Source organism: Gavialis gangeticus, unplaced genomic scaffold, assembly GCF_001723915.1.
Source record: "Gavialis gangeticus isolate Ggan-Ray unplaced genomic scaffold, GavGan_comp1, whole genome shotgun sequence".
In the NCBI taxonomy this organism is placed as follows: Eukaryota; Metazoa; Chordata; order Crocodylia; family Gavialidae; genus Gavialis; species Gavialis gangeticus.
The window spans coordinates 58,387,576-58,395,328 of record NW_017728995.1 but is presented as its reverse complement, the minus strand read 5'-3'; the positions used below and the strand labels follow the sequence as shown (position 1 = coordinate 58,395,328).

General features: G+C 45.0%; 1 long non-coding RNA gene across 2 annotated transcripts in view; it reads right to left on the bottom strand.

Moving 5' to 3' along the window:
* The window catches only part of LOC109288222, a 26,493-nt gene extending 19,064 nt beyond the window's left edge, over nucleotides 1–7,429 (bottom strand). Inside the window, exon 1 of one of the 2 annotated variants that reach the window (XR_002095096.1) lies at nucleotides 7,295–7,429. This is a non-coding gene — a long non-coding RNA (uncharacterized LOC109288222). Of the gene's footprint in view, nucleotides 1–790; nucleotides 829–7,294 lie in introns of those variants that run through there. The other variant, XR_002095097.1, reaches the window with a different exon arrangement.
* Nucleotides 7,430–7,753: the final 324 nt, after the last annotated feature.

Below are 7,753 nucleotides of genomic sequence, written 5' to 3'. Positions count from 1 at the left end.
ACACACACACAGAGACAGACAGACACGACACATGGGGGGCACACATGCCCCCCAGGTTTGTGCACAGGGTAGGCAAGATGCAGGATGCCTGCTGCAGCCTTGGGACTTGCTGCCCTCCTCCCCAGGAGCCCGTTGCTGGCCACGCCAACAGGATTAAGTAACAGATTATTCCTGTACAACATAGGTGCCGACTTATTTTTGCTGGAGGGGGCCCGCAGATGATGTGCATCACTGTCTCCCCTGGTAGCACAGCCAGAGCAGAACTGAGCAGTGCCCGGTGGAAGGAGGCAGGGGAGGATGCAGGCTGCCTACTGCAGGCTTGGGCCTCCCCAGTCTGCTGCTCTCCCTGAGATCCCCATGCCACCATGGTAAGGTGCCCCTTGCCCACCAAGCAGGAGCTAGGGACACAACTCCATGCTGCTGCCCCCGCTTCCGCCAGGTGACCAGGGTGCACCTCACCATGGCAGCATGGCCAGCAATGGGCTCCTGGGGGAAGAGCAGCAGGGCAGGGTGCCCCGAGGCTGCAGCAGGCAGCCTGCATCTGCCTCCATCCTGCGCACAAACCTGGGGGGCACATGCCCCCAAGCCTCCCTCCCTAGAAGCGTAAGCAGCAGCAGGGAGCTGCCCCCTCCCCAACCCCTGGATATACTGCCTGTGGCTCTGTCCTGCTCCCTGCCCCAACCCCAGGCCCCATGCACCACCCTGGCTGGGCAGTGCCCCCAGGCCCAACCCCTTCCTCACTCCCTCCCTCATTGTGTGGGCCTCCATCTGCCCTGCCCCCCTGACTTACCTGCAGGTGGCTGGGGGAGCTGCTCTCCACTGCTGTCTGGGGCTGTATTCCTGGCCACGTGCATATATGCACGCCTACACATGCATGTGGCACCCCATGCATCCTGCTCCCTGCACCTCCACCAGCCTGCAAGGAGAAACCTGCCATTTCCTGTATTTTTGGCCATGAACAGAAATCCTAGATCCCTGCATGCTACTGAGAATCCAGCACAAATGCTGTCCCAGAGTCATGAGGCCCAGGACAGGGACTTGATGTTTCCATTTTGGGACTGTTCCACCCAATTAGGGATGGGCCTCTTCCCGAGGGAGGCCAGGGCCGTCCAGCCCTCATATACTCAGCACCTATGTTTTACAAGGATTTACAGAGATTTCCTGGCATGGGATGTCAGGTCTAGAACTGGTTGGAAAGTTTACACTGGAATGATTTCCCAGGAGAAAATTGAAAGTTCTATAAAACTCTGATCTGCCATGGGAAAACTCTGATTTTACTGAAAAATTGATTTTTTGGATTGGTTCATGCCAGAACATAATATTTAAGTTTGCTGAAATGTTCCCATCTTGTTCTTTGAGTCTCTTTGGCCTTTCCTTATCATAGAGCCTGCTGCTTGTAAGAGTTACAGTTCTGGCCCCCACATTTCCTTAATGGAGAGGAATGGCAGACAGACTCTCATGAAGATCTCTCTGAGGATAAGACAAAGAGTTTAAGAATCAGAACTGTAAGAGCAGTGCTGAGTTACATATGGGGACAGAGAAGTCAGCCAGAGCTGAGCTGCGAGAGAGCCAGAAATGGAATAGCAGAAGCGTCATAGGTCAGGATGAAATGGATTGTATAATGTACCACCCGCACATGCTTGACAAGCCCTTTACTCTTACAAACACTACATTTTCTCTTACCTGAGCTATTTTTGAAATGCTGTTCTGGAGGCCAGGGAGCAGAGGCTCCATGCTCTTTATAAAGAGAAATCAAGTGAGGTCTGCTTTTCCTACTAGCAAGTTTAATGAGACATCAAACAAGAGTCATGCAGGCTGGTCTCATCACGCTGTCCTCCTGACAAATGAAAAATGCAAAGAAGCACGAGAGGAGCAAGTTCCTCAGAAAAGTGTGGCACCTTTTTGCATTCAAATTACTTAGAAATCCTCATTATTGCAGTGCTCTTCAGATTTGCAGTTCTCCATGTCTGTGCACATTTGAGCCTGTTCACTAAATTCATTTTCTTATCATGAGCTGCAAACATGTTCAGTGTTTTGGGAAATTTCTTGCTCAAATGGAATTTAAATGTTATATTTTCTCAGTAGCACACTTAGGACCCATGCAGAAGATACTGCATGTACAAGTTGTATCACTATATTTTATATTATTTAATATGAACTAGGCATTTAGAATATCACACAACAAAATCATGTAAAGTATAAGCAAGATCAACACACTCAAAAATATAAGGGACAATTACCCTGGATTCTAGAATAATAGGAATGGTACATAGCTGTGATAATGGTGATCTATAAAACTGGTTCAATTAACTTATTTGGAAAAAAAAAAAGGTTTAATGGAGATTTTAAACTTGAATACTTTTGCCTACTAAACAAATGGTAAACATGTAAATGGTAAATATGGTAAATTCAGCTTCTAGAAAGTCTTGTTGCCTAGACTGCAGCTAAAATGAATATTGAAAGAAAAAGTTTTAAAACAGTATCAGTCTTGGAAAAGTATATATTGATCTGAATAGAAGTTTGCTAAGATCTGTTGCTCAAGGCACAAGATGCAACAGATTTGGATGAAGTGTTCATCACCTATATCAAAACCACATACATTTTTCAATGGTTCATGTTGATGCAGGGGTCATCTCATTTGCTACCAAGGCTGTTAGTTCTTCCACCTCTACAACACAAGTTATAAATCAGATTTCCATTCCTGGATTCTTTCAGATGTGCATTATCCATAACTGGGCTCTCTCATGGAGCTTACCACTCTTTGGTTGTCATTTCCTGGGAAGTAATGGTCCATAAGCTGCTGCTCTTGTCATGTCTCACTTCAAAGCATGTTAGATCCAACTCTTGACTACATATTACTCCTCAGTAATTTGGATTTTCTCATTGGTAGAATCCTGCCTATGGCTCCCTTTCCTTCAGATGGATTTTGGGATTAATTTTTAAAACACATCAAGCAATAAGAGATGGTTACCTGCTTCACTAGCAACCACCACAGTTTGTCCAACCCTGGAGATCTGTAGCCACATGAGAGAACAATGCCCACTCTGTGCAGAAGGCAGGGTAGATTTGCACTTTATAAGCTAACGATATCAGAGATGTATAGAATAAGCGTTCATAAATCCAATCTCAGTTCAGCAGATGTTGTGAAAGGACATGCACTGAACACTGCGTGGAATGGAGTGGCTTGTATACCGAAGACAGAGAAGGGATGGTGGGAGGGAGAAGAGGTGGGAAAGGTAGCAGTGCTGGGAGAGGCAAACAAACAATAAACCCGTATGGACAAAGGCATCACAAAAGCTAATCCAGGTAATGGGATAAGAACCCATAATTGCTCTTTAGACCATACTTGACACAATTCAGTCTGTGGATGATTTCTTGTGCCACAATTTCCCATTCAAGTTGGTTTTTAAAGTTTTGCTGTCTATGAATAGCTGCTCTGAGGTCAGCAATGTTGTGTCCATGGAGACTGAAGTGTTCTGGCACAGATCTATATGTCTTTCAAGAATTTTCCATAACCCTTGACAGACATCAAAACCACAGAACCTGGAGGTGCCTCTTTAAGGAGCTAAGCTGTTTTGCGTTATCTTCTATTGAAGCAACTGAAGAGGTTTGACAAGTTTTTGAGCACACACTACCCTTCTCAGGTCTTGGGGAGAAGCAGACAGCTACGGAAGATACAGGAACATCCAATACCCAGGCCAGCTTACAACAAACTGGGCAGCACCCTGATGCTCTGCTATCTCCTTTTGCAAAAGGAAGTAGTGGTACAGAACAGATGATGGATCATATGTTGAAAGTTCTTCACCCAGAAATCATAAATACGCTAGTTTATACCAAGGGCCTGTATAATCACACCTTTAAAATCTACCACCAGCACTTGCAAGATTAGTTGTTTAAAATTAAACTCTTAAATCCATCTGAAGAACCTCCCTAATTTGCAAAACCTCATAACATCTACTAGAGTCAATAATAAATGTAGCATCTTAAAATCAGGCAAGTTACAGTAAAAGCTGTGCTAACTGGCATTTTACTAACCGGAACACTCTATTAACCGGATATTAACCAATATCCCCCAATACAATTCCTCTCTTTAGCAACCGGGATCTTTGCCGAGTCTATCCGGCAAGCGAATCAAGTATTTCTGTTGTTTACATGACTTAGTAATGCTGCCAATAGAGGAGCTGCCAGATGTCTGTGGGGGAAAGAGAAAAGGATCTGGGCAGGACAGGGCAGGCTGCCGCTGTGGGCTGGGACCAGTATAACTCTCAGAGAACTGGGATTTTTAGATAACCAGCACCCCTCTTTACCCAACTTATGCTGGATAACAAAGCTTTTACTGTATTTGGATTTTGAAATGGCTTTAGGTTTCAATAGATCTCATTCTCAAAGCTTTGGAAATGAAGAAGTGCTTCCCCACACAGCTTTGTTTTAAGAGCCATATGGAAGATGCAAGTGGAAGGATTTATCTGGTTCTCTGGAACCAATTTTACAAATATGGACAATAAGTTCAATTTCAAGGAGCCTTCTGGGACACAGGTCCAAAATCCAGGAGTGCTGGAAAGTTGACCAACTTTCCCAATTTTATTTCACTGAGGCCTAGAAATACATTGATTAAGCAAGGGTTTAGGTAAGTCCTTGCTTATTACCCTTGCAAGTTCTGTATCTAGGGACAAATCATCTTCACTATTCCAGTTGCAAGACCCATCTCTGCTTTGATACAGATTGGCTCCAAAAAGAGAAGAGTTTAGCAGAGTGAGGAAGGAAGATGTCAGCTTCGAGGAAACTGAGCCAGAGCAGAATTAAAGTGACCCAAAAAAGTCAAGAACAAATCAGTGACAGATGAAGTTGAATCTAGGGCAGGGCCCCTAGCCCTGAGTTCTGTGCTTTAATTATTAGGCCATGCTATTATAGCTAAACATATGGTTTCTTGTTATCCTCAGACCCATGTAAGGAGTCAGGGTAGGGAAGCAGGGGCTTTGTGGGGATCATTAGCAGAGACAACCTTTGCTCAAGGGTAGTTTTGAATGAAATCAGACAGCAAAGCACCACAGCAAGGGTAATACAACTCTATTAGGATAACTGGCTGTAGAGATAACTGAATGCGATAACCTTCCTAATGCCCTTGAAACAGAAAGCAAACAATAGGCTCCAGTGACCACTTAGAGATGGATGGCTCTCCTACACCACTGGGTCTCAAAATTCCCCAAGGCTGAAAACAGGTCTTGGTTCTTACTCCACAATGAGATAATAAAGGAGAGAGTTGTCCTGTGCTCAAGTCTGGTTGTTTTATTAGGTTGGAACTGTAAGGTTGGACAGGGCAGTCTCCTTCCTCCAATGACCACTAGACCAGACTTCCCTCTCTCTCAAGAGAGAATTCCTTAGATAATCTAAACCCTAAAAAACAAGGCACAGAGCACTGGTCTCTGACAGGAATGGCATGCACTCCAGGAGGAGAAACAAACTGGCATATTCTTGTGCTCATTAAAGTTTTTCTTTAAATGGGAATCCAAATTCCTAACAATTGCCTCTGATTATAAGAAAGAAACCTTTCAAGTTTCAGGCTAAAGATCAGGCGCACAGCATAGAAGTCAGAGCATAGGAGTGGAGTGGGGAGAGATGGCTTACTTACCTTTCCACCTCCCAGGTTTAGGGCCATTATACACCCTACAGTATCTCAGAGCAGCTGCTGTCAGCTCTGGTTATGGCCATTTTATTTGGCCTCATCTAGAGCAGGACTTTCTGGGCACTGGTAGAAACAAACTTTACAGAAAATGAGATCTCTTATACCTGCTATGGATCTATCCATTTGCTCGTGATGCACCTGGTCTAAGGCTACTGAGGCCAATTCTGATTGCCCTTAGTGGGCTTTAGATCTAGCCCCATCCCTTTTCCCAAGATGCATTAGCATTTGCTTTCCATTTGTTAATGGCCACTACAACGTAATTACTAGGGAATGGAAAAATATGGATTCCCTGCTCTCAGTCTCAGCTAGGGTTATGAACATAGCACATAACAGTGAAGGAGAAACTGGCCTAGTGTGTCACAGAGAGGTAGTAGATGTGAATCACGTTTCACACCTGTCTTACAGTGGAGCAACTCCAGTGACACCTTGAGAGTTAGCACAAGATCTAAAGCCTTTTGAAGTAAGCAAGAACTTTCTATCGATTTCTGTGCAATTTGTGTCAGTCTCTTACCTTAGTACAGGGGTTGTCAACCACAGGTACACATACCCCTGGAGGTACCTTGAAAGGTCCCAAGGGATACATGGGGGCAGAAGGGGACAGACTGCTGCCACCCCGTGCTGCTGCCTCTCAGGAGCAGGACCGGGGCAGGGCAAGAGCAGGGCCAAACACATGCTGTGCTGCTCCGCTCTGCATCTGGCCTCTTGCTGCCACCCTCTCCCCCGTTTAGTGTCTGGCTGCTCGCCACCCCCTCCCCCAGGGGTACTCTTACTAAAAAAAGGGGCTGCCCGGGGTACACTTATTAAAAAAAGTTGAAAACCCCTGACTTAATATGTTCTTGTAGCAAAAAGGGAAATTTTAATTCATTAACCCACTAATAGTCTCACAAACACTGTTTTTGTTTGGATCAGGGTTCTCAACCATTTTTGACTTAAGACGCCTCTCACTGGACTCGAGGCACCCCTCCATAACTTTTGTGAACTGAGTGGCACTCAATTAAAAAAATTAATGTATTTATTACAGTGCTTACCTCCTTGCAGAGAAGCTGGGCAGTGGGGTTGGGGGTCAGCCAGGCAGGGACAAGCCAGAGCCTGCCCCTATCTGCTCATCTCCTCGCACCTCAGCAGTCTTCTCCCATTTTAAAGTACCCTTCTCTGATCAGCTACGGCACCCTGGTTCAGAATTACTTGTTTGAAAACTCATTTCTATCAAGTTGTCTACACACAGGCTGGACTCAGCAGGTTGGGTACTGTGCTTAGGCTGACTGGAGAATATAAGAGTCACTCACTCCAAATATAGCCTCCTGCCATTTATACACATATACACCTGTATATGTGTTTGTTGGCTTTGAATGGCCTTTCCCTGATCTAGCCCCAGGATCTAGCACAAAAGATTCTGTCATTGGAAGTTAAAGTAAGTCATTAGCACTGTGCCAGAGGGCTGGATGGAAGAATCAACTGTCCCTTCACAGCAAGAAAGAGATTATTTATGAATGAAAGCAATAAGCCAGATCTTCAACAGGGTCAATTAACAGCACGTTTTTTAAGCCAGTGGATCTCTGCAGATTCACACAAATCGAAGAAACTGGCCTTAAACTAGCAGGACTGACTTACCTTCAAGCTCATGGTGTAGTGGTGCAGGATCAGCCTGATGAATTTTGCTGCTACTTGAGGGAACGCAGACACCTGCAAAACTGTAGCTACCCAGCAGGAGACTCTTGAGCTGCTACTCTTCTTCCTTGATCTGGAAATTTCAAAGCAAAGAAACCGAAGAAGGAAAAAAGGAAGAGGGGTCATTTTCTCAGCTGCTCAGTTAATCATACGTTGTTAGTAATGAATGCCAATGGCATGCGTCTCAGACCATGGGAAAATTTTGCAGCGTGCTTAATTCTCCAACTAAACACCCCACTGAACAACAGAATGTGTATAGCTTTGTTCATGGCAGAGTTTGATGGATTTTCATCAGAGATCAATCCCTAAGAGAAACCTCCCGTGGAGGAGGCTCTGATCAGCAAAAGGGGCCTGAAGACAGAAGATGCTGCTGAAACACTAATGTACAGTGTGACTACTGAA